The following is a 27,404-nucleotide window of genomic DNA, read 5'->3' as shown; positions in this document are numbered from 1 at the left end:
GTTATAGCCCATGTTTTTTGAAATTTTGGAAAAAAAAGTTAGGCTCGTTTCTCATCATTTTGGACCATGGGCTATAGCCCCTATCGTACGGCATACTATAGCACGCCGTTTTTCATCATTTTGGAGGATTTGAAAAAAATGAAAAAAAAAAAAAACGATGGGTTATAGCCCATGTTTTTTGAAATTTTGAAAAAAAAAGTTAGGCTCGTTTCTCATCATTTTGGACCATGGGCTATAGCCCCTATCGTACGGCATACTATAGCACGCCGTTTTTCATCATTTTGGAGGATTTGAAAAAAATGAAAAAATAAAAAACGATGGGTTATAGCCCATGTTTTTTGAAATTTTGAAAAAAAAAGTTAGCCTCGTTTCTCATAATTTTGGACCATGGGCTATAGCCCCTATCGTACGGCATACTATAGCACGCCGTTTTTCATCATTTTGGAGGATTTGAAAAAAATGGGAAAAAAAAAAAACGATGGGTTATAGCCCATGTTTTTTGAAATTTTGAAAAAAAAAGTTAGGCTCGTTTCTCATCATTTTGGACCATGGGCTATAGCCCCTATCGTATGGCATACTATAGCACGCCGTTTTTCATCATTTTGGAGGATTTGAAAAAAATGAAAGAAAAAAAGACGATGGGTTATAGCCCATGTTTTTTGAAATTTTGAAAAAAAAAGTTAGGCTCGTTTCTCATCATTTTTGACCATGGGCTATAGCCCCTATCGTACGGCATACTATAGCACGCCGTTTTTCATCATTTTGGAGGATTTGAAAAAAATGGAGAAAAAAAAAAACGATGGGTTATAGCCCATGTTTTTTGAAATTTTGAAAAAAAAAGTTAGGCTCGTTTCTCATCATTTTTGACCATGGGCTATAGCCCCTATCGTACGGCATACTATAGCACGCCGTTTTTCATCATTTTGGAGGATTTGAAAAAAATGGAGAAAAAAAAAAAACGATGGGTTATAGCCCATGTTTTTTGAAATTTTGAAAAAAAAAGTTAGGCTCGTTTCTCATCATTTTGGACCATGGGCTATAGCCCCTATCGTACGGCATACTATAGCACGCAGTTTTTCATCATTTTGGAGGATTTGAAAAAAATGAAAAAATAAAAAACGATGGGTTATAGCCCATGTTTTTTGAAATTTTGAAAAAAAAAGTTAGGCTCGTTTCTCATCATTTTGGACCATGGGCTATAGCCCCTATCGTACGGCATACTATAGCACGCCGTTTTTCATCATTTTGGAGGATTTTAAAAAAATGGAAAAAAAAAAAACGATGGGTTATAGCCCATGTTTTTTGAAATTTTGAAAAAAAAAGTTAGGCTCGTTTCTCATCATTTTGGACCATGGGCTATAGCCCCTATCGTACGGCATACTATAGCACGCAGTTTTTCATCATTTTGGAGGATTTGAAAAAAATGAAAAAATAAAAAACGATGGGTTCTAGCCCATGTTTTTTGAAATTTTGAAAAAAAAAGTTAGGCTCGTTTCTCATCATTTTGGACCATGGGCTATAGCCCCTATCGTACGGCATACTATAGCACGCCGTTTTTCATCATTTTGGAGGATTTGAAAAAAATGGAGAAAAAAAAAAACGATGGGTTATAGCCCATGTTTTTTGAAATTTTGAAAAAAAAAGTTAGGCTCGTTTCTCATCATTTTGGACCATGGGCTATAGCCCCTATCGTACGGCATACTATAGCACGCCGTTTTTCATCATTTTGGAGGATTTGAAAAAAATGAAAGAAAAAAAAAACGATGGGTTATAGCCCATGTTTTTTGAAATTTTGAAAAAAAAAGTTAGGCTCGTTTCTCATCATTTTGGACCATGGGCTATAGCCCCTATCGTACGGCATACTATAGCACGCCGTTTTTCATCATTTTGGAGGATTTGAAAAAAATGAAAGAAAAAAAAAACGATGGGTTATAGCCCATGTTTTTTGAAATTTTGAAAAAAAAAGTTAGGCTCGTTTCTCATCATTTTGGACCATGGGCTATAGCCCCTATCGTACGGCATACTATAGCACGCAGTTTTTCATCATTTTGGAGGATTTGAAAAAAATGAAAAAATAAAAAACGATGGGTTATAGCCCATGTTTTTTGAAATTTTGAAAAAAAAAGTTAGGCTCGTTTCTCATCATTTTGGACCATGGGCTATAGCCCCTATCGTACGGCATACTATAGCACGCCGTTTTTCATCATTTTGGAGGATTTGAAAAAAATGGAAAAAAAAAAAACGATGGGTTATAGCCCATGTTTTTTGAAATTTTGAAAAAAAAAGTTAGGCTCGTTTCTCATCATTTTGGACCATGGGCTATAGCCCCTATCGTACGGCATACTATAGCACGCAGTTTTTCATCATTTTGGAGGATTTGAAAAAAATGAAAAAATAAAAAACGATGGGTTATAGCCCATGTTTTTTGAAATTTTGAAAAAAAAAGTTAGCCTCGTTTCTCATCATTTTGGACCATGGGCTATAGCCCCTATCGTACGGCATACTATAGCACGCCGTTTTTCATCATTTTGGAGGATTTGAAAAAAATGGAGAAAAAAAAAACGATGGGTTATAGCCCATGTTTTTTGAAATTTTGAAAAAAAAAGTTAGGCTCGTTTCTCATCATTTTGGACCATGGGCTATAGCCCCTATCGTACGGCATACTATAGCACGCCGTTTTTCATCATTTTGGAGGATTTGAAAAAAATGAAAGAAAAAAAAAAACGATGGGTTATAGCCCATGTTTTTTGAAATTTTGAAAAAAAAAGTTAGGCTCGTTTCTCATCATTTTGGACCATGGGCTATAGCCCCTATCGTACGGCATACTATAGCACGCCGTTTTTCATCATTTTGGAGGATTTGAAAAAAATGGAAAAAAAAAAAACGATGGGTTATAGCCCATGTTTTTTGAAATTTTGAAAAAAAAAGTTAGGCTCGTTTCTCATCATTTTGGACCATGGGCTATAGCCCCTATCGTACGGCATACTATAGCACGCAGTTTTTCATCATTTTGGAGGATTTGAAAAAAATGAAAAAATAAAAAACGATGGGTTATAGCCCATGTTTTTTGAAATTTTGAAAAAAAAAGTTAGCCTCGTTTCTCATCATTTTGGACCATGGGCTATAGCCCCTATCGTACGGCATACTATAGCACGCCGTTTTTCATCATTTTGGAGGATTTGAAAAAAATGGAGAAAAAAAAAACGATGGGTTATAGCCCATGTTTTTTGAAATTTTGAAAAAAAAAGTTAGGCTCGTTTCTCATCATTTTGGACCATGGGCTATAGCCCCTATCGTACGGCATACTATAGCACGCCGTTTTTCATCATTTTGGAGGATTTGAAAAAAATGAAAGAAAAAAAAAAACGATGGGTTATAGCCCATGTTTTTTGAAATTTTGAAAAAAAAAGTTAGGCTCGTTTCTCATCATTTTGGACCATGGGCTATAGCCCCTATCGTACGGCATACTATAGCACGCCGTTTTTCATCATTTTGGAGGATTTGAAAAAAATGAAAGAAAAAAAAAACGATGGGTTATAGCCCATGTTTTTTGAAATTTTGAAAAAAAAAGTTAGGCTCGTTTCTCATCATTTTGGACCATGGGCTATAGCCCCTATCGTACGGCATACTATAGCACGCAGTTTTTCATCATTTTGGAGGATTTGAAAAAAATGAAAAAATAAAAAACGATGGGTTATAGCCCATGTTTTTTGAAATTTTGAAGAAAAAAGTTAGCCTCGTTTCTCATCATTTTGGACCATAGGCTATAGCCCCTATCGTACGGCATACTATAGCACGCCGTTTTTCATCATTTTGGAGGATTTGAAAAAAATGGGAAAAAGAAAAAACGATGGGTTATAGCCCATGTTTTTTGAAATTTTGAAAAAAAAAGTTAGGCTCGTTTCTCATCATTTTGGACCATGGGCTATAGCCCCTATCGTACGGCATACTATAGCACGCCGTTTTTCATCATTTTGGAGGATTTGAAAAAAATGAAAGAAAAAAAAAACGATGGGTTATAGCCCATGTTTTTTGAAATTTTGAAAAAAAAAGTTAGGCTCGTTTCTCATCATTTTGGACCATGGGCTATAGCACCTATCGTACGGCATACTATAGCACGCAGTTTTTCATCATTTTGGAGGATTTGAAAAAAATGAAAAAATAAAAAACGATGGGTTATAGCCCATGTTTTTTGAAATTTTGAAAAAAAAAGTTAGGCTCGTTTCTCATCATTTTGGACCATGGGCTATAGCCCCTATCGTACGGCATACTATAGCACGCCGTTTTTCATCATTTTGGAGGATTTGAAAAAAATGAAAAAAAAAAAACGATGGGTTATAGCCCATGTTTTTTGAAATTTTGAAAAAAAAAGTTAGGCTCGTTTCTCATCATTTTGGACCATGGGCTATAGCCCCTATCGTACGGCATACTATAGCACGCAGTTTTTCATCATTTTGGAGGATTTGAAAAAAATGAAAAAATAAAAAACGATGGGTTATAGCCCATGTTTTTTGAAATTTTGAAAAAAAAAGTTAGCCTCGTTTCTCATCATTTTGGACCATAGGCTATAGCCCCTATCGTACGGCATACTATAGCACGCCGTTTTTCATCATTTTGGAGGATTTGAAAAAAATGGAAAAAGAAAAAACGATGGGTTATAGCCCATGTTTTTTGAAATTTTGAAAAAAAAAGTTAGGCTCGTTTCTCATCATTTTGGACCATGGGCTATAGCCCCTATCGTACGGCATACTATAGCACGCCGTTTTTCATCATTTTGGAGGATTTGAAAAAAATGGAAAAAAAAAAAACGATGGGTTATAGCCCATGTTTTTTGAAATTTTGAAAAAAAAAGTTAGGCTCGTTTCTCATCATTTTGGACCATGGGCTATAGCCCCTATCGTACGGCATACTATAGCACGCAGTTTTTCATCATTTTGGAGGATTTGAAAAAAATGAAAAAATAAAAAACGATGGGTTATAGCCCATGTTTTTTGAAATTTTGAAAAAAAAAGTTAGCCTCGTTTCTCATCATTTTGGACCATGGGCTATAGCCCCTATCGTACGGCATACTATAGCACGCCGTTTTTCATCATTTTGGAGGATTTGAAAAAAATGGAGAAAAAAAAAAACGATGGGTTATAGCCCATGTTTTTTGAAATTTTGAAAAAAAAAGTTAGGCTCGTTTCTCATCATTTTGGACCATGGGCTATAGCCCCTATCGTACGGCATACTATAGCACGCCGTTTTTCATCATTTTGGAGGATTTGAAAAAAATGAAAGAAAAAAAAAACGATGGGTTATAGCCCATGTTTTTTGAAATTTTGAAAAAAAAAGTTAGGCTCGTTTCTCATCATTTTGGACCATGGGCTATAGCCCCTATCGTACGGCATACTATAGCACGCCGTTTTTCATCATTTTGGAGGATTTGAAAAAAATGAAAGAAAAAAAAAACGATGGGTTATAGCCCATGTTTTTTGAAATTTTGAAAAAAAAAGTTAGGCTCGTTTCTCATCATTTTGGACCATGGGCTATAGCCCCTATCGTACGGCATACTATAGCACGCAGTTTTTCATCATTTTGGAGGATTTGAAAAAAATGAAAAAATAAAAAACGATGGGTTATAGCCCATGTTTTTTGAAATTTTGAAAAAAAAAGTTAGGCTCGTTTCTCATCATTTTGGACCATGGGCTATAGCCCCTATCGTACGGCATACTATAGCACGCCGTTTTTCATCATTTTGGAGGATTTGAAAAAAATGGAAAAAAAAAAAACGATGGGTTATAGCCCATGTTTTTTGAAATTTTGAAAAAAAAAGTTAGGCTCGTTTCTCATCATTTTGGACCATGGGCTATAGCCCCTATCGTACGGCATACTATAGCACGCAGTTTTTCATCATTTTGGAGGATTTGAAAAAAATGAAAAAATAAAAAACGATGGGTTATAGCCCATGTTTTTTGAAATTTTGAAAAAAAAAGTTAGCCTCGTTTCTCATCATTTTGGACCATGGGCTATAGCCCCTATCGTACGGCATACTATAGCACGCCGTTTTTCATCATTTTGGGGGATTTGAAAAAAATGGAGAAAAAAAAAAACGATGGGTTATAGCCCATGTTTTTTGAAATTTTGAAAAAAAAAGTTAGGCTCGTTTCTCATCATTTTGGACCATGGGCTATAGCCCCTATCGTACGGCATACTATAGCACGCCGTTTTTCATCATTTTGGAGGATTTGAAAAAAATGAAAGAAAAAAAAAAACGATGGGTTATAGCCCATGTTTTTTGAAATTTTGAAAAAAAAAGTTAGGCTCGTTTCTCATCATTTTGGACCATGGGCTATAGCCCCTATCGTACGGCATACTATAGCACGCCGTTTTTCATCATTTTGGAGGATTTGAAAAAAATGAAAGAAAAAAAAAACGATGGGTTATAGCCCATGTTTTTTGAAATTTTGAAAAAAAAAGTTAGGCTCGTTTCTCATCATTTTGGACCATGGGCTATAGCCCCTATCGTACGGCATACTATAGCACGCAGTTTTTCATCATTTTGGAGGATTTGAAAAAAATGAAAAAATAAAAAACGATGGGTTATAGCCCATGTTTTTTGAAATTTTGAAGAAAAAAGTTAGCCTCGTTTCTCATCATTTTGGACCATAGGCTATAGCCCCTATCGTACGGCATACTATAGCACGCCGTTTTTCATCATTTTGGAGGATTTGAAAAAAATGGGAAAAAGAAAAAACGATGGGTTATAGCCCATGTTTTTTGAAATTTTGAAAAAAAAAGTTAGGCTCGTTTCTCATCATTTTGGACCATGGGCTATAGCCCCTATCGTACGGCATACTATAGCACGCCGTTTTTCATCATTTTGGAGGATTTGAAAAAAATGAAAGAAAAAAAAAACGATGGGTTATAGCCCATGTTTTTTGAAATTTTGAAAAAAAAAGTTAGGCTCGTTTCTCATCATTTTGGACCATGGGCTATAGCACCTATCGTACGGCATACTATAGCACGCAGTTTTTCATCATTTTGGAGGATTTGAAAAAAATGAAAAAATAAAAAACGATGGGTTATAGCCCATGTTTTTTGAAATTAAAAAAAAAAGTTAGGCTCGTTTCTCATCATTTTGGACCATGGGCTATAGCCCCTATCGTACGGCATACTATAGCACGCCGTTTTTCATCATTTTGGAGGATTTGAAAAAAATGAAAAAAAAAAAACGATGGGTTATAGCCCATGTTTTTTGAAATTTTGAAAAAAAAAGTTAGGCTCGTTTCTCATCATTTTGGACCATGGGCTATAGCCCCTATCGTACGGCATACTATAGCACGCAGTTTTTCATCATTTTGGAGGATTTGAAAAAAATGAAAAAATAAAAAACGATGGGTTATAGCCCATGTTTTTTGAAATTTTGAAAAAAAAAGTTAGCCTCGTTTCTCATCATTTTGGACCATAGGCTATAGCCCCTATCGTACGGCATACTATAGCACGCCGTTTTTCATCATTTTGGAGGATTTGAAAAAAATGGGAAAAAGAAAAAACGATGGGTTATAGCCCATGTTTTTTGAAATTTTGAAAAAAAAAGTTAGGCTCGTTTCTCATCATTTTGGACCATGGGCTATAGCCCCTATCGTACGGCATACTATAGCACGCCGTTTTTCATCATTTTGGAGGATTTGAAAAAAATGAAAGAAAAAAAACGATGGGTTATAGCCCATGTTTTTTGAAATTTTGAAAAAAAAAGTTAGGCTCGTTTCTCATCATTTTTGACCATGGGCTATAGCCCCTATCGTACGGCATACTATAGCACGCCGTTTTTCATCATTTTGGAGGATTTGAAAAAAATGGAGAAAAAAAAAACGATGGGTTATAGCCCATGTTTTTTGAAATTTTGAAAAAAAAAGTTAGGCTCGTTTCTCATCATTTTTGACCATGGGCTATAGCCCCTATCGTACGGCATACTATAGCACGCCGTTTTTCATCATTTTGGAGGATTTGAAAAAAATGGAGAAAAAAAAAAAACGATGGGTTATAGCCCATGTTTTTTGAAATTTTGAAAAAAAAAGTTAGGCTCGTTTCTCATCATTTTGGACCATGGGCTATAGCCCCTATCGTACGGCATACTATAGCACGCCGTTTTTCATCATTTTGGAGGATTTGAAAAAAATGGAAAAAAAAATAAAACGATGGGTTATAGCCCATGTTTTTTGAAATTTTGGAAAAAAAAGTTAGGCTCGTTTCTCATCATTTTGGACAATGGGCTATAGCCCCTATCGTACGGCATACTATAGCACGCCTTTTTTCATCATTTTGGAGGATTTGAAAAAAATGAAAGAAAAAAAAAACGATGGGTTATAGCCCATGTTTTTTGAAATTTTGAAAAAAGAAGTTAGGCTCGTTTCTCATCATTTTGGACCATGGGCTATAGCCCCTATCGTACGGCATACTATAGCACGCAGTTTTTCATCATTTTGGAGGATTTGAAAAAAATGAAAAAATAAAAAACGATGGGTTATAGCCCATGTTTTTTGAAATTTGGAAAAAAAAAGTTAGCCTCGTTTCTCATCATTTTGGACCATAGGCTATAGCCCCTATCGTACGGCATACTATAGCACGCCGTTTTTCATCATTTTGGAGGATTTGAAAAAAATGGGAAAAAGAAAAAACGATGGGTTATAGCCCATGTTTTTTGAAATTTTGAAAAAAAAAGTTAGGCTCGTTTCTCATCATTTTGGACCATGGGCTATAGCCCCTATCGTACGGCATACTATAGCACGCCGTTTTTCATCATTTTGGAGGATTTGAAAAAAATGAAAGAAAAAAAAAACGATGGGTTATAGCCCATGTTTTTTGAAATTTTGAAAAAAAAAGTTAGGCTCGTTTCTCATCATTTTGGACCATGGGCTATAGCCCCTATCGTACGGCATACTATAGCACGCAGTTTTTCATCATTTTGGAGGATTTGAAAAAAATGAAAAAATAAAAAACGATGGGTTATAGCCCATGTTTTTTGAAATTTTGAAAAAAAAAGTTAGGCTCGTTTCTCATCATTTTGGACCATGGGCTATAGCCCCTATCGTACGGCATACTATAGCACGCCGTTTTTCATCATTTTGGAGGATTTGAAAAAAATGGAAAAAAATAAAACGATGGGTTATAGCCCATGTTTTTTGAAATTTTGAAAAAAAAAGTTAGGCTCGTTTCTCATCATTTTGGACCATGGGCTATAGCCCCTATCGTACGGCATACTATAGCACGCAGTTTTTCATCATTTTGGAGGATTTGAAAAAAATGAAAAAATAAAAAACGATGGGTTATAGCCCATGTTTTTTGAAATTTTGAAAAAAAAAGTTAGCCTCGTTTCTCATCATTTTGGACCATGGGCTATAGCCCCTATCGTACGGCATACTATAGCACGCCGTTTTTCATCATTTTGGAGGATTTGAAAAAAATGGAGAAAAAAAAAAACGATGGGTTATAGCCCATGTTTTTTGAAATTTTGAAAAAAAAAGTTAGGCTCGTTTCTCATCATTTTGGACCATGGGCTATAGCCCCTATCGTACGGCATACTATAGCACGCCGTTTTTCATCATTTTGGAGGATTTGAAAAAAATGAAAGAAAAAAAAAACGATGGGTTATAGCCCATGTTTTTTGAAATTTTGAAAAAAAAAGTTAGGCTCGTTTCTCATCATTTTGGACCATGGGCTATAGCCCCTATCGTACGGCATACTATAGCACGCCGTTTTTCATCATTTTGGAGGATTTGAAAAAAATGAAAGAAAAAAAAAACGATGGGTTATAGCCCATGTTTTTTGAAATTTTGAAAAAAAAAGTTAGGCTCGTTTCTCATCATTTTGGACCATGGGCTATAGCCCCTATCGTACGGCATACTATAGCACGCAGTTTTTCATCATTTTGGAGGATTTGAAAAAAATGAAAAAATAAAAAACGATGGGTTATAGCCCATGTTTTTTGAAATTTTGAAAAAAAAAGTTAGGCTCGTTTCTCATCATTTTGGACCATGGGCTATAGCCCCTATCGTACGGCATACTATAGCACGCCGTTTTTCATCATTTTGGAGGATTTGAAAAAAATGGAAAAAAAAAAAACGATGGGTTATAGCCCATGTTTTTTGAAATTTTGAAAAAAAAAGTTAGGCTCGTTTCTCATCATTTTGGACCATGGGCTATAGCCCCTATCGTACGGCATACTATAGCACGCAGTTTTTCATCATTTTGGAGGATTTGAAAAAAATGAAAAAATAAAAAACGATGGGTTATAGCCCATGTTTTTTGAAATTTTGAAAAAAAAAGTTAGCCTCGTTTCTCATCATTTTGGACCATGGGCTATAGCCCCTATCGTACGGCATACTATAGCACGCCGTTTTTCATCATTTTGGAGGATTTGAAAAAAATGGAGAAAAAAAAAAACGATGGGTTATAGCCCATGTTTTTTGAAATTTTGAAAAAAAAAGTTAGGCTCGTTTCTCATCATTTTGGACCATGGGCTATAGCCCCTATCGTACGGCATACTATAGCACGCCGTTTTTCATCATTTTGGAGGATTTGAAAAAAATGAAAGAAAAAAAAAACGATGGGTTATAGCCCATGTTTTTTGAAATTTTGAAAAAAAAAGTTAGGCTCGTTTCTCATCATTTTGGACCATGGGCTATATCCCCTATCGTACGGCATACTATAGCACGCCGTTTTTCATCATTTTGGAGGATTTGAAAAAAATGAAAGAAAAAAAAAACGATGGGTTATAGCCCATGTTTTTTGAAATTTTGAAAAAAAAAGTTAGGCTCGTTTCTCATCATTTTGGACCATGGGCTATAGCCCCTATCGTACGGCATACTATAGCACGCAGTTTTTCATCATTTTGGAGGATTTGAAAAAAATGAAAAAATAAAAAACGATGGGTTATAGCCCATGTTTTTTGAAATTTTGAAAAAAAAAGTTAGCCTCGTTTCTCATCATTTTGGACCATAGGCTATAGCCCCTATCGTACGGCATACTATAGCACGCCGTTTTTCATCATTTTGGAGGATTTGAAAAAAATGGGAAAAAGAAAAAACGATGGGTTATAGCCCATGTTTTTTGAAATTTTGAAAAAAAAAGTTAGGCTCGTTTCTCATCATTTTGGACCATGGGCTATAGCCCCTATCGTACGGCATACTATAGCACGCAGTTTTTCATCATTTTGGAGGATTTGAAAAAAATGAAAAAATAAAAAACGATGGGTTATAGCCCATGTTTTTTGAAATTTTGAAAAAAAAAGTTAGGCTCGTTTCTCATCATTTTGGACCATGGGCTATAGCCCCTATCGTACGGCATACTATAGCACGCCGTTTTTCATCATTTTGGAGGATTTGAAAAAAATGAAAAAAAAAAAAACGATGGGTTATAGCCCATGTTTTTTGAAATTTTGAAAAAAAAAGTTAGGCTCGTTTCTCATCATTTTGGACCATGGGCTATAGCCCCTATCGTACGGCATACTATAGCACGCAGTTTTTCATCATTTTGGAGGATTTGAAAAAAATGAAAAAATAAAAAACGATGGGTTATAGCCCATGTTTTTTGAAATTTTGAAAAAAAAAGTTAGCCTCGTTTCTCATCATTTTGGACCATAGGCTATAGCCCCTATCGTACGGCATACTATAGCACGCCGTTTTTCATCATTTTGGAGGATTTGAAAAAAATGGGAAAAAGAAAAAACGATGGGTTATAGCCCATGTTTTTTGAAATTTTGAAAAAAAAAGTTAGGCTCGTTTCTCATCATTTTGGACCATGGGCTATAGCCCCTATCGTACGGCATACTATAGCACGCCGTTTTTCATCATTTTGGAGGATTTGAAAAAAATGAAAAAATAAAAAACGATGGGTTATAGCCCATGTTTTTTGAAATTTTGAAAAAAAAAGTTAGCCTCGTTTCTCATAATTTTGGACCATGGGCTATAGCCCCTATCGTACGGCATACTATAGCACGCCGTTTTTCATCATTTTGGAGGATTTGAAAAAAATGGGAAAAAAAAAAAACGATGGGTTATAGCCTATGTTTTTTGAAATTTTGAAAAAAAAAGTTAGGCTCGTTTCTCATCATTTTGGACCATGGGCTATAGCCCCTATCGTACGGCATACTATAGCACGCAGTTTTTCATCATTTTGGAGGATTTGAAAAAAATGAAAAAATAAAAAACGATGGGTTATAGCCCATGTTTTTTGAAATTTTGAAAAAAAAAGTTAGGCTCGTTTCTCATCATTTTGGACCATGGGCTATAGCCCCTATCGTACGGCATACTATAGCACGCCGTTTTTCATCATTTTGGAGGATTTGAAAAAAATGAAAAAAAAAAAAACGATGGGTTATAGCCCATGTTTTTTGAAATTTTGAAAAAAAAAGTTAGGCTCGTTTCTCATCATTTTGGACCATGGGCTATAGCCCCTATCGTACGGCATACTATAGCACGCAGTTTTTCATCATTTTGGAGGATTTGAAAAAAATGAAAAAATAAAAAACGATGGGTTATAGCCCATGTTTTTTGAAATTTTGAAAAAAAAAGTTAGCCTCGTTTCTCATCATTTTGGACCATAGGCTATAGCCCCTATCGTACGGCATACTATAGCACGCCGTTTTTCATCATTTTGGAGGATTTGAAAAAAATGGGAAAAAGAAAAAACGATGGGTTATAGCCCATGTTTTTTGAAATTTTGAAAAAAAAAGTTAGGCTCGTTTCTCATCATTTTGGACCATGGGCTATAGCCCCTATCGTACGGCATACTATAGCACGCCGTTTTTCATCATTTTGGAGGATTTGAAAAAAATGAAAAAATAAAAAACGATGGGTTATAGCCCATGTTTTTTGAAATTTTGAAAAAAAAAGTTAGCCTCGTTTCTCATAATTTTGGACCATGGGCTATAGCCCCTATCGTACGGCATACTATAGCACGCCGTTTTTCATCATTTTGGAGGATTTGAAAAAAATGGGAAAAAAAAAAACGATGGGTTATAGCCTATGTTTTTTGAAATTTTGAAAAAAAAAGTTAGGCTCGTTTCTCATCATTTTGGACCATGGGCTATAGCCCCTATCGTACGGCATACTATAGCACGCCGTTTTTCATCATTTTGGAGGATTTGAAAAAAATGAAAGAAAAAAAACGATGGGTTATAGCCCATGTTTTTTGAAATTTTGAAAAAAAAAGTTAGGCTCGTTTCTCATCATTTTTGACCATGGGCTATAGCCCCTATCGTACGGCATACTATAGCACGCCGTTTTTCATCATTTTGGAGGATTTGAAAAAAATGGAGAAAAAAAAAACGATGGGTTATAGCCCATGTTTTTTGAAATTTTGAAAAAAAAAGTTAGGCTCGTTTCTCATCATTTTTGACCATGGGCTATAGCCCCTATCGTACGGCATACTATAGCACGCCGTTTTTCATCATTTTGGAGGATTTGAAAAAAATGGAGAAAAAAAAAAAACGATGGGTTATAGCCCATGTTTTTTGAAATTTTGAAAAAAAAAGTTAGGCTCGTTTCTCATCATTTTGGACCATGGGCTATAGCCCCTATCGTACGGCATACTATAGCACGCCGTTTTTCATCATTTTGGAGGATTTGAAAAAAATGAAAAAAAAAAAAACGATGGGTTATAGCCCATGTTTTTTGAAATTTTGAAAAAAAAAGTTAGGCTCGTTTCTCATCATTTTGGACCATGGGCTATAGCCCCTATCGTACGGCATACTATAGCACGCCGTTTTTCATCATTTTGGAGGATTTGAAAAAAATGGAAAAAAAAATAAAACGATGGGTTATAGCCCATGTTTTTTGAAATTTTGAAAAAAAAAGTTAGGCTCGTTTCTCATCATTTTGGACCATGGGCTATAGCCCCTATCGTACGGCATACTATAGCACGCCGTTTTTCATCATTTTGGAGGATTTGAAAAAAATGAAAGAAAAAAAAAACGATGGGTTATAGCCCATGTTTTTTGAAATTTTGAAAAAAAAAGTTAGGCTCGTTTCTCATCATTTTGGACCATGGGCTATAGCCCCTATCGTACGGCATACTATAGCACGCAGTTTTTCATCATTTTGGAGGATTTGAAAAAAATGAAAAAATAAAAAACGATGGGTTATAGCCCATGTTTTTTGAAATTTTGAAAAAAAAAGTTAGCCTCGTTTCTCATCATTTTGGACCATAGGCTATAGCCCCTATCGTACGGCATACTATAGCACGCCGTTTTTCATCATTTTGGAGGATTTGAAAAAAATGGGAAAAAGAAAAAACGATGGGTTATAGCCCATGTTTTTTGAAATTTTGAAAAAAAAAGTTAGGCTCGTTTCTCATCATTTTGGACCATGGGCTATAGCCCCTATCGTACGGCATACTATAGCACGCCGTTTTTCATCATTTTGGAGGATTTGAAAAAAATGAAAAAAAAAAAAACGATGGGTTATCGCCCATGTTTTTTGAAATTTTGAAAAAAAAAGTTAGGCTCGTTTCTCATCATTTTGGACCATGGGCTATAGCCCCTATCGTACGGCATACTATAGCACGCCGTTTTTCATCATTTTGGAGGATTTGAAAAAAATGGAAAAAAAAATAAAACGATGGGTTATAGCCCATGTTTTTTGAAATTTTGAAAAAAAAAGTTAGGCTCGTTTCTCATCATTTTGGACCATGGGCTATAGCCCCTATCGTACGGCATACTATAGCACGCCGTTTTTCATCATTTTGGAGGATTTGAAAAAAATGAAAAAAAAAAAAACGATGGGTTATAGCCCATGTTTTTTGAAATTTTGAAAAAAAAAGTTAGGCTCGTTTCTCATCATTTTGGACCATGGGCTATAGCCCCTATCGTACGGCATACTATAGCACGCAGTTTTTCATCATTTTGGAGGATTTGAAAAAAATGAAAAAATAAAAAACGATGGGTTATAGCCCATGTTTTTTGAAATTTTGAAAAAAAAAGTTAGCCTCGTTTCTCATCATTTTGGACCATAGGCTATAGCCCCTATCGTACGGCATACTATAGCACGCCGTTTTTCATCATTTTGGAGGATTTGAAAAAAATGGGAAAAAGAAAAAACGATGGGTTATAGCCCATGTTTTTTGAAATTTTGAAAAAAAAAGTTAGGCTCGTTTCTCATCATTTTGGACCATGGGCTATAGCCCCTATCGTACGGCATACTATAGCACGCCGTTTTTCATCATTTTGGAGGATTTGAAAAAAATGAAAAAATAAAAAACGATGGGTTATAGCCCATGTTTTTTGAAATTTTGAAAAAAAAAGTTAGCCTCGTTTCTCATAATTTTGGACCATGGGCTATAGCCCCTATCGTACGGCATACTATAGCACGCCGTTTTTCATCATTTTGGAGGATTTGAAAAAAATGGGAAAAAAAAAAAACGATGGGTTATAGCCTATGTTTTTTGAAATTTTGAAAAAAAAAGTTAGGCTCGTTTCTCATCATTTTGGACCATGGGCTATAGCCCCTATCGTACGGCATACTATAGCACGCCGTTTTTCATCATTTTGGAGGATTTGAAAAAAATGAAAGAAAAAAAACGATGGGTTATAGCCCATGTTTTTTGAAATTTTGAAAAAAAAAGTTAGGCTCGTTTCTCATCATTTTTGACCATGGGCTATAGCCCCTATCGTACGGCATACTATAGCACGCCGTTTTTCATCATTTTGGAGGATTTGAAAAAAATGGAGAAAAAAAAAACGATGGGTTATAGCCCATGTTTTTTGAAATTTTGAAAAAAAAAGTTAGGCTCGTTTCTCATCATTTTTGACCATGGGCTATAGCCCCTATCGTACGGCATACTATAGCACGCCGTTTTTCATCATTTTGGAGGATTTGAAAAAAATGGAGAAAAAAAAAAAACGATGGGTTATAGCCCATGTTTTTTGAAATTTTGAAAAAAAAAGTTAGGCTCGTTTCTCATCATTTTGGACCATGGGCTATAGCCCCTATCGTACGGCATACTATAGCACGCCGTTTTTCATCATTTTGGAGGATTTGAAAAAAATGGAAAAAAAAAAAACGATGGGTTATAGCCCATGTTTTTTGAAATTTTGAAAAAAAAAGTTAGGCTCGTTTCTCATCATTTTGGACCATGGGCTATAGCCCCTATCGTACGGCATACTATAGCACGCCGTTTTTCATCATTTTGGAGGATTTGAAAAAAATGGAAAAAAAAATAAAACGATGGGTTATAGCCCATGTTTTTTGAAATTTTGAAAAAAAAAGTTAGGCTCGTTTCTCATCATTTTGGACCATGGGCTATAGCCCCTATCGTACGGCATACTATAGCACGCCGTTTTTCATCATTTTGGAGGATTTGAAAAAAATGAAAGAAAAAAAAAACGATGGGTTATAGCCCATGTTTTTTGAAATTTTGAAAAAAAAAGTTAGGCTCGTTTCTCATCATTTTGGACCATGGGCTATAGCCCCTATCGTACGGCATACTATAGCACGCAGTTTTTCATCATTTTGGAGGATTTGAAAAAAATGAAAAAATAAAAAACGATGGGTTATAGCCCATGTTTTTTGAAATTTTGAAAAAAAAAGTTAGCCTCGTTTCTCATCATTTTGGACCATAGGCTATAGCCCCTATCGTACGGCATACTATAGCACGCCGTTTTTCATCATTTTGGAGGATTTGAAAAAAATGGGAAAAAGAAAAAACGATGGGTTATAGCCCATGTTTTTTGAAATTTTGAAAAAAAAAGTTAGGCTCGTTTCTCATCATTTTGGACCATGGGCTATAGCCCCTATCGTACGGCATACTATAGCACGCCGTTTTTCATCATTTTGGAGGATTTGAAAAAAATGAAAAAAAAAAAAACGATGGGTTATCGCCCATGTTTTTTGAAATTTTGAAAAAAAAAGTTAGGCTCGTTTCTCATCATTTTGGACCATGGGCTATAGCCCCTATCGTACGGCATACTATAGCACGCCGTTTTTCATCATTTTGGAGGATTTGAAAAAAATGGGAAAAAAAATAAAACGATGGGTTATAGCCCATGTTTTTTGAAATTTTGAAAAAAAAAGTTAGGCTCGTTTCTCATCATTTTGGACCATGGGCTATAGCCCCTATCGTACGGCATACTATAGCACGCCGTTTTTCATCATTTTGGAGGATTTGAAAAAAATGAAAGAAAAAAAAAACGATGGGTTATAGCCCATGTTTTTTGAAATTTTGAAAAAAAAAGTTAGGCTCGTTTCTCATCATTTTGGACCATGGGCTATAGCCCCTATCGTACGGCATACTATAGCACGCAGTTTTTCATCATTTTGGAGGATTTGAAAAAAATGAAAAAATAAAAAACGATGGGTTATAGCCCATGTTTTTTGAAATTTTGAAAAAAAAAGTTAGCCTCGTTTCTCATCATTTTGGACCATAGGCTATAGCCCCTATCGTACAGCATACTATAGCACGCCGTTTTTCATCATTTTGGAGGATTTGAAAAAAATGGGAAAAAGAAAAAACGATGGGTTATAGCCCATGTTTTTTGAAATTTTGAAAAAAAAAGTTAGGCTCGTTTCTCATCATTTTGGACCATGGGCTATAGCCCCTATCGTACGGCATACTATAGCACGCCGTTTTTCATCATTTTGGAGGATTTGAAAAAAATGAAAGAAAAAAAAAACGATGGGTTATAGCCCATGTTTTTTGAAATTTTGAAAAAAAAAGTTAGGCTCGTTTCTCATCATTTTGGACCATGGGCTATAGCCCCTATCGTACGGCATACTATAGCACGCAGTTTTTCATCATTTTGGAGGATTTGAAAAAAATGAAAAAATAAAAAACGATGGGTTATAGCCCATGTTTTTTGAAATTTTGAAAAAAAAAGTTAGGCTCGTTTCTCATCATTTTGGACCATGGGCTATAGCCCCTATCGTACGGCATACTATAGCACGCAGTTTTTCATCATTTTGGAGGATTTGAAAAAAATGAAAAAATAAAAAACAATGGGTTATAGCCCATGTTTTTTTAAATTTTGAAAAAAAAAGTTAGGCTCGTTTCTCATCATTTTGGACCATGGGCTATAGCCCCTATCGTACGGCATACTATAGCACGCCGTTTTTCATCATTTTGGAGGATTTGAAAAAAATGAAAGAAAAAAAAAACGATGGGTTATAGCCCATGTTTTTTGAAATTTTGAAAAAAAAAGTTAGGCTCGTTTCTCATCATTTTGGACCATGGGCTATAGCCCCTATCGTACGGCCTACTATAGCACGCCGTTTTTCATCATTTTGGAGGATTTTAAAAAAATGAAAGAAAAAAAAAACGATGGGTTATAGCCCATGTTTTTTGAAATTTTGAAAAAAAAAGTTAGGCTCGTTTCTCATCATTTTGGACCATGGGCTATAGCCCCTATCGTACGGCATACTATAGCACGCCGTTTTTCATCATTTTGGAGGATTTGAAAAAAATGAAAGAAAAAAAACGATGGGTTATAGCCCATGTTTTTTGAAATTTTGAAAAAAAAAGTTAGGCTCGTTTCTCATCATTTTTGACCATGGGCTATAGCCCCTATCGTACGGCATACTATAGCACGCCGTTTTTCATCATTTTGGAGGATTTGAAAAAAATGGAGAAAAAAAAAACGATGGGTTATAGCCCATGTTTTTTGAAATTTTGAAAAAAAAAGTTAGGCTCGTTTCTCATCATTTTTGACCATGGGCTATAGCCCCTATCGTACGGCATACTATAGCACGCCGTTTTTCATCATTTTGGAGGATTTGAAAAAAATGGAGAAAAAAAAAAAACGATGGGTTATAGCCCATGTTTTTTGAAATTTTGAAAAAAAAAGTTAGGCTCGTTTCTCATCATTTTGGACCATGGGCTATAGCCCCTATCGTACGGCATACTATAGCACGCCGTTTTTCATCATTTTGGAGGATTTGAAAAAAATGAAAAAAAAAAAAACGATGGGTTATAGCCCATGTTTTTTGAAATTTTGAAAAAAAAAGTTAGGCTCGTTTCTCATCATTTTGGACCATGGGCTATAGCCCCTATCGTACGGCATACTATAGCACGCCGTTTTTCATCATTTTGGAGGATTTGAAAAAAATGGGAAAAAAAATAAAACGATGGGTTATAGCCCATGTTTTTTGAAATTTTGAAAAAAAAAGTTAGGCTCGTTTCTCATCATTTTGGACCATGGGCTATAGCCCCTATCGTACGGCATACTATAGCACGCCGTTTTTCATCATTTTGGAGGATTTGAAAAAAATGAAAGAAAAAAAAAACGATGGGTTATAGCCCATGTTTTTTGAAATTTTGAAAAAAAAAGTTAGGCTCGTTTCTCATCATTTTGGACCATGGGCTATAGCCCCTATCGTACGGCATACTATAGCACGCAGTTTTTCATCATTTTGGAGGATTTGAAAAAAATGAAAAAATAAAAAACGATGGGTTATAGCCCATGTTTTTTGAAATTTTGAAAAAAAAAGTTAGCCTCGTTTCTCATCATTTTGGACCATAGGCTATAGCCCCTATCGTACGGCATACTATAGCACGCCGTTTTTCATCATTTTGGAGGATTTGAAAAAAATGGGAAAAAGAAAAAACGATGGGTTATAGCCCATGTTTTTTGAAATTTTGAAAAAAAAAGTTAGGCTCGTTTCTCATCATTTTGGACCATGGGCTATAGCCCCTATCGTACGGCATACTATAGCACGCCGTTTTTCATCATTTTGGAGGATTTGAAAAAAATGAAAAAAAAAAAAACGATGGGTTATCGCCCATGTTTTTTGAAATTTTGAAAAAAAAAGTTAGGCTCGTTTCTCATCATTTTGGACCATGGGCTATAGCCCCTATCGTACGGCATACTATAGCACGCCGTTTTTCATCATTTTGGAGGATTTGAAAAAAATGGAAAAAAAAATAAAACGATGGGTTATAGCCCATGTTTTTTGAAATTTTGAAAAAAAAAGTTAGGCTCGTTTCTCATCATTTTGGACCATGGGCTATAGCCCCTATCGTACGGCATACTATAGCACGCCGTTTTTCATCATTTTGGAGGATTTGAAAAAAATGAAAAAAAAAAAAACGATGGGTTATAGCCCATGTTTTTTGAAATTTTGAAAAAAAAAGTTAGGCTCGTTTCTCATCATTTTGGACCATGGGCTATAGCCCCTATCGTACGGCATACTATAGCACGCAGTTTTTCATCATTTTGGAGGATTTGAAAAAAATGAAAAAATAAAAAACGATGGGTTATAGCCCATGTTTTTTGAAATTTTGAAAAAAAAAGTTAGCCTCGTTTCTCATCATTTTGGACCATAGGCTATAGCCCCTATCGTACGGCATACTATAGCACGCCGTTTTTCATCATTTTGGAGGATTTGAAAAAAATGGGAAAAAGAAAAAACGATGGGTTATAGCCCATGTTTTTTGAAATTTTGAAAAAAAAAGTTAGGCTCGTTTCTCATCATTTTGGACCATGGGCTATAGCCCCTATCGTACGGCATACTATAGCACGCCGTTTTTCATCATTTTGGAGGATTTGAAAAAAATGAAAAAATAAAAAACGATGGGTTATAGCCCATGTTTTTTGAAATTTTGAAAAAAAAAGTTAGCCTCGTTTCTCATAATTTTGGACCATGGGCTATAGCCCCTATCGTACGGCATACTATAGCACGCCGTTTTTCATCATTTTGGAGGATTTGAAAAAAATGGGAAAAAAAAAAAACGATGGGTTATAGCCTATGTTTTTTGAAATTTTGAAAAAAAAAGTTAGGCTCGTTTCTCATCATTTTGGACCATGGGCTATAGCCCCTATCGTACGGCATACTATAGCACGCCGTTTTTCATCATTTTGGAGGATTTGAAAAAAATGAAAGAAAAAAAACGATGGGTTATAGCCCATGTTTTTTGAAATTTTGAAAAAAAAAGTTAGGCTCGTTTCTCATCATTTTTGACCATGGGCTATAGCCCCTATCGTACGGCATACTATAGCACGCCGTTTTTCATCATTTTGGAGGATTTGAAAAAAATGGAGAAAAAAAAAACGATGGGTTATAGCCCATGTTTTTTGAAATTTTGAAAAAAAAAGTTAGGCTCGTTTCTCATCATTTTTGACCATGGGCTATAGCCCCTATCGTACGGCATACTATAGCACGCCGTTTTTCATCATTTTGGAGGATTTGAAAAAAATGGAGAAAAAAAAAAAACGATGGGTTATAGCCCATGTTTTTTGAAATTTTGAAAAAAAAAGTTAGGCTCGTTTCTCATCATTTTGGACCATGGGCTATAGCCCCTATCGTACGGCATACTATAGCACGCCGTTTTTCATCATTTTGGAGGATTTGAAAAAAATGAAAAAAAAAAAAACGATGGGTTATAGCCCATGTTTTTTGAAATTTTGAAAAAAAATGTTAGGCTCGTTTCTCATCATTTTGGACCATGGGCTATAGCCCCTATCGTACGGCATACTATAGCACGCCGTTTTTCATCATTTTGGAGGATTTGAAAAAATGGAAAAAAAAATAAAACGATGGGTTATAGCCCATGTTTTTTGAAATTTTGAAAAAAAAAGTTAGGCTCGTTTCTCATCATTTTGGACCATGGGCTATAGCCCCTATCGTACGGCATACTATAGCACGCCGTTTTTCATCATTTTGGAGGATTTGAAAAAAATGAAAGAAAAAAAAAACGATGGGTTATAGCCCATGTTTTTTGAAATTTTGAAAAAAAAAGTTAGGCTCGTTTCTCATCATTTTGGACCATGGGCTATAGCCCCTATCGTACGGCATACTATAGCACGCAGTTTTTCATCATTTTGGAGGATTTGAAAAAAATGAAAAAATAAAAAACGATGGGTTATAGCCCATGTTTTTTGAAATTTTGAAAAAAAAAGTTAGCCTCGTTTCTCATCATTTTGGACCATAGGCTATAGCCCCTATCGTACGGCATACTATAGCACGCCGTTTTTCATCATTTTGGAGGATTTGAAAAAAATGGGAAAAAGAAAAAACGATGGGTTATAGCCCATGTTTTTTGAAATTTTGAAAAAAAAAGTTAGGCTCGTTTCTCATCATTTTGGACCATGGGCTATAGCCCCTATCGTACGGCATACTATAGCACGCCGTTTTTCATCATTTTGGAGGATTTGAAAAAAATGGAAAAAAAAAAAACGATGGGTTATCGCCCATGTTTTTTGAAATTTTGAAAAAAAAAGTTAGGCTCGTTTCTCATCATTTTGGACCATGGGCTATAGCCCCTATCGTACGGCATACTATAGCACGCCGTTTTTCATCATTTTGGAGGATTTGAAAAAAATGGGAAAAAAAATAAAACGATGGGTTATAGCCCATGTTTTTTGAAATTTTGAAAAAAAAAGTTAGGCTCGTTTCTCATCATTTTGGACCATGGGCTATAGCCCCTATCGTACGGCATACTATAGCACGCCGTTTTTCATCATTTTGGAGGATTTGAAAAAAATGAAAGAAAAAAAAAACGATGGGTTATAGCCCATGTTTTTTGAAATTTTGAAAAAAAAAGTTAGGCTCGTTTCTCATCATTTTGGACCATGGGCTATAGCCCCTATCGTACGGCATACTATAGCACGCAGTTTTTCATCATTTTGGAGGATTTGAAAAAAATGAAAAAATAAAAAACGATGGGTTATAGCCCATGTTTTTTGAAATTTTGAAAAAAAAAGTTAGCCTCGTTTCTCATCATTTTGGACCATAGGCTATAGCCCCTATCGTACAGCATACTATAGCACGCCGTTTTTCATCATTTTGGAGGATTTGAAAAAAATGGGAAAAAGAAAAAACGATGGGTTATAGCCCATGTTTTTTGAAATTTTGAAAAAAAAAGTTAGGCTCGTTTCTCATCATTTTGGACCATGGGCTATAGCCCCTATCGTACGGCATACTATAGCACGCCGTTTTTCATCATTTTGGAGGATTTGAAAAAAATGAAAGAAAAAAAAAACGATGGGTTATAGCCCATGTTTTTTGAAATTTTGAAAAAAAAAGTTAGGCTCGTTTCTCATCATTTTGGACCATGGGCTATAGCCCCTATCGTACGGCATACTATAGCACGCAGTTTTTCATCATTTTGGAGGATTTGAAAAAAATGAAAAAATAAAAAACGATGGGTTATAGCCCATGTTTTTTGAAATTTTGAAAAAAAAAGTTAGGCTCGTTTCTCATCATTTTGGACCATGGGCTATAGCCCCTATCGTACGGCATACTATAGCACGCAGTTTTTCATCATTTTGGAGGATTTGAAAAAAATGAAAAAATAAAAAACAATGGGTTATAGCCCATGTTTTTTTAAATTTTGAAAAAAAAAGTTAGGCTCGTTTCTCATCATTTTGGACCATGGGCTATAGCCCCTATCGTACGGCATACTATAGCACGCCGTTTTTCATCATTTTGGAGGATTTGAAAAAAATGAAAGAAAAAAAAAACGATGGGTTATAGCCCATGTTTTTTGAAATTTTGAAAAAAAAAGTTAGGCTCGTTTCTCATCATTTTGGACCATGGGCTATAGCCCCTATCGTACGGCCTACTATAGCACGCCGTTTTTCATCATTTTGGAGGATTTTAAAAAAATGAAAGAAAAAAAAAACGATGGGTTATAGCCCATGTTTTTTGAAATTTTGAAAAAAAAAGTTAGGCTCGTTTCTCATCATTTTGGACCATGGGCTATAGCCCCTATCGTACGGCATACTATAGCACGCAGTTTTTCATCATTTTGGAGGATTTGAAAAAAATGAAAAAATAAAAAACGATGGGTTATAGCCCATGTTTTTTGAAATTTTGAAAAAAAAAGTTAGCCTCGTTTCTCATCATTTTGGACCATAGGCTATAGCCCCTATCGTACGGCATACTATAGCACGCCGTTTTTCATCATTTTGGAGGATTTGAAAAAAATGGGAAAAAGAAAAAACGATGGGTTATAGCCCATGTTTTTTGAAATTTTGAAAAAAAAAGTTAGGCTCGTTTCTCATCATTTTGGACCATGGGCTATAGCCCCTATCGTACGGCATACTATAGCACGCCGTTTTTCATCATTTTGGAGGATTTGAAAAAAATGAAAGAAAAAAAAAACGATGGGTTATAGCCCATGTTTTTTTAAATTTTGAAAAAAAAAGTTAGGCTCGTTTCTCATCATTTTGGACCATGGGCTATAGCCCCTATCGTACGGCATACTATAGCACGCAGTTTTTCATCATTTTGGAGGATTTGAAAAAAATGAAAAAATAAAAAACGATGGGTTATAGCCCATGTTTTTTGAAATTTTGAAAAAAAAAGTTAGGCTCGTTTCTCATCATTTTGGACCATGGGCTATAGCCCCTATCGTACGGCATACTATAGCACGCCGTTTTTCATCATTTTGGAGGATTTGAAAAAAATGGGAAAAAGAAAAAACGATGGGTTATAGCCCATGTTTTTTGAAATTTTGAAAAAAAAAGTTAGGCTCGTTTCTCATCATTTTGGACCATGGGCTATAGCCCCTATCGTACGGCATACTATAGCACGCCGTTTTTCATCATTTTGGAGGATTTGAAAAAAATGAAAGAAAAAAAAAACGATGGGTTATAGCCCATGTTTTTTGAAATTTTGAAAAAAAAAGTTAGGCTCGTTTCTCATCATTTTGGACCATGGGCTATAGCCCCTATCGTACGGCATACTATAGCACGCAGTTTTTCATCATTTTGGAGGATTTGAAAAAAATGAAAAAATAAAAAACGATGGGTTATAGCCCATGTTTTTTGAAATTTTGAAAAAAAAAGTTAGGCTCGTTTCTCATCATTTTGGACCATGGGCTATAGCCCCTATCGTACGGCATACTATAGCACGCAGTTTTTCATCATTTTGGAGGATTTGAAAAAAATGAAAAAATAAAAAACAATGGGTTATAGCCCATGTTTTTTTAAATTTTGAAAAAAAAAGTTAGGCTCGTTTCTCATCATTTTGGACCATGGGCTATAGCCCCTATCGTACGGCATACTATAGCACGCCGTTTTTCATCATTTTGGAGGATTTGAAAAAAATGAAAGAAAAAAAAAACGATGGGTTATAGCCCATGTTTTTTGAAATTTTGAAAAAAAAAGTTAGGCTCGTTTCTCATCATTTTGGACCATGGGCTATAGCCCCTATCGTACGGCCTACTATAGCACGCCGTTTTTCATCATTTTGGAGGATTTTAAAAAAATGAAAGAAAAAAAAAACGATGGGTTATAGCCCATGTTTTTTGAAATTTTGAAAAAAAAAGTTAGGCTCGTTTCTCATCATTTTGGACCATGGGCTATAGCCCCTATCGTACGGCATACTATAGCACGCAGTTTTTCATCATTTTGGAGGATTTGAAAAAAATGAAAAAATAAAAAACGATGGGTTATAGCCCATGTTTTTTGAAATTTTGAAAAAAAAAGTTAGCCTCGTTTCTCATCATTTTGGACCATAGGCTATAGCCCCTATCGTACGGCATACTATAGCACGCCGTTTTTCATCATTTTGGAGGATTTGAAAAAAATGGGAAAAAGAAAAAACGATGGGTTATAGCCCATGTTTTTTGAAATTTTGAAAAAAAAAGTTAGGCTCGTTTCTCATCATTTTGGACCATGGGCTATAGCCCCTATCGTACGGCATACTATAGCACGCCGTTTTTCATCATTTTGGAGGATTTGAAAAAAATGAAAGAAAAAAAAAACGATGGGTTATAGCCCATGTTTTTTTAAATTTTGAAAAAAAAAGTTAGGCTCGTTTCTCATCATTTTGGACCATGGGCTATAGCCCCTATCGTACGGCATACTATAGCACGCAGTTTTTCATCATTTTGGAGGATTTGAAAAAAATGAAAAAATAAAAAACGATGGGTTATAGCCCATGTTTTTTGAAATTTTGAAAAAAAAAGTTAGGCTCGTTTCTCATCATTTTGGACCATGGGCTATAGCCCCTATCGTACGGCATACTATAGCACGCCGTTTTTCATCATTTTGGAGGATTTGAAAAAAATGAAAAAAAAAAAAACGATGGGTTATAGCCCATGTTTTTTGAAATTTTGAAAAAAAAAGTTAGGCTCGTTTCTCATCATTTTGGACCATGGGCTATAGCCCCTATCGTACGGCATACTATAGCACGCCGTTTTTCATCATTTTGGAGGATTTGAAAAAAATGAAAAAATAAAAAACGATGGGTTATAACCCATGTTTTTTGAAATTTTGAAAAAAAAAGTTAGCCTCGTTTCTCATCATTTTGGACCATAGGCTATAGCCCCTATCGTACGGCATACTATAGCACGCCGTTTTTCATCATTTTGGAGGATTTGAAAAAAATGGGAAAAAGAAAAAACGATGGGTTATAGCCCATGTTTTTTGAAATTTTGAAAAAAAAAGTTAGGCTCGTTTCTCATCATTTTGGACCATGGGCTATAGCCCCTATCGTACGGCATACTATAGCACGCCGTTTTTCATCATTTTGGAGGATTTGAAAAAAATGAAAGAAAAAAAAAACGATGGGTTATAGCCCATGTTTTTTGAAATTTTGAAAAAAAAAGTTAGGCTCGTTTCTCATCATTTTGGACCATGGGCTATAGCCCCTATCGTACGGCATACTATAGCACGCAGTTTTTCATCATTTTGGAGGATTTGAAAAAAATGAAAAAATAAAAAACGATGGGTTATAGCCCATGTTTTTTGAAATTTTGAAAAAAAAAGTTAGGCTCGTTTCTCATCATTTTGGACCATGGGCTATAGCCCCTATCGTACGGCATACTATAGCACGCAGTTTTTCATCATTTTGGAGGATTTGAAAAAAATGAAAAAATAAAAAACAATGGGTTATAGCCCATGTTTTTTTAAATTTTGAAAAAAAAAGTTAGGCTCGTTTCTCATCATTTTGGACCATGGGCTATAGCCCCTATCGTACGGCATACTATAGCACGCCGTTTTTCATCATTTTGGAGGATTTGAAAAAAATGAAAGAAAAAAAAAACGATGGGTTATAGCCCATGTTTTTTGAAATTTTGAAAAAAAAAGTTAGGCTCGTTTCTCATCATTTTGGACCATGGGCTATAGCCCCTATCGTACGGCCTACTATAGCACGCCGTTTTTCATCATTTTGGAGGATTTTAAAAAAATGAAAGAAAAAAAAAACGATGGGTTATAGCCCATGTTTTTTGAAATTTTGAAAAAAAAAAGTTAGGCTCGTTTCTCATCATTTTGGACCATGGGCTATAGCCCCTATCGTACGGCATACTATAGCACGCCGTTTTTCATCATTTTGGAGGATTTGAAAAAAATGAAAGAAAAAAAACGATGGGTTATAGCCCATGTTTTTTGAAATTTTGAAAAAAAAAGTTAGGCTCGTTTCTCATCATTTTTGACCATGGGCTATAGCCCCTATCGTACGGCATACTATAGCACGCCGTTTTTC

The sequence above is a fragment of the Protomyctophum bolini genome (assembly GCF_963924005.1).
Source record: "Protomyctophum bolini genome assembly, chromosome: 4".
Taxonomy (NCBI): domain Eukaryota; kingdom Metazoa; phylum Chordata; class Actinopteri; order Myctophiformes; family Myctophidae; genus Protomyctophum; species Protomyctophum bolini.
Note: the sequence above shows the minus strand (reverse complement) of the source record.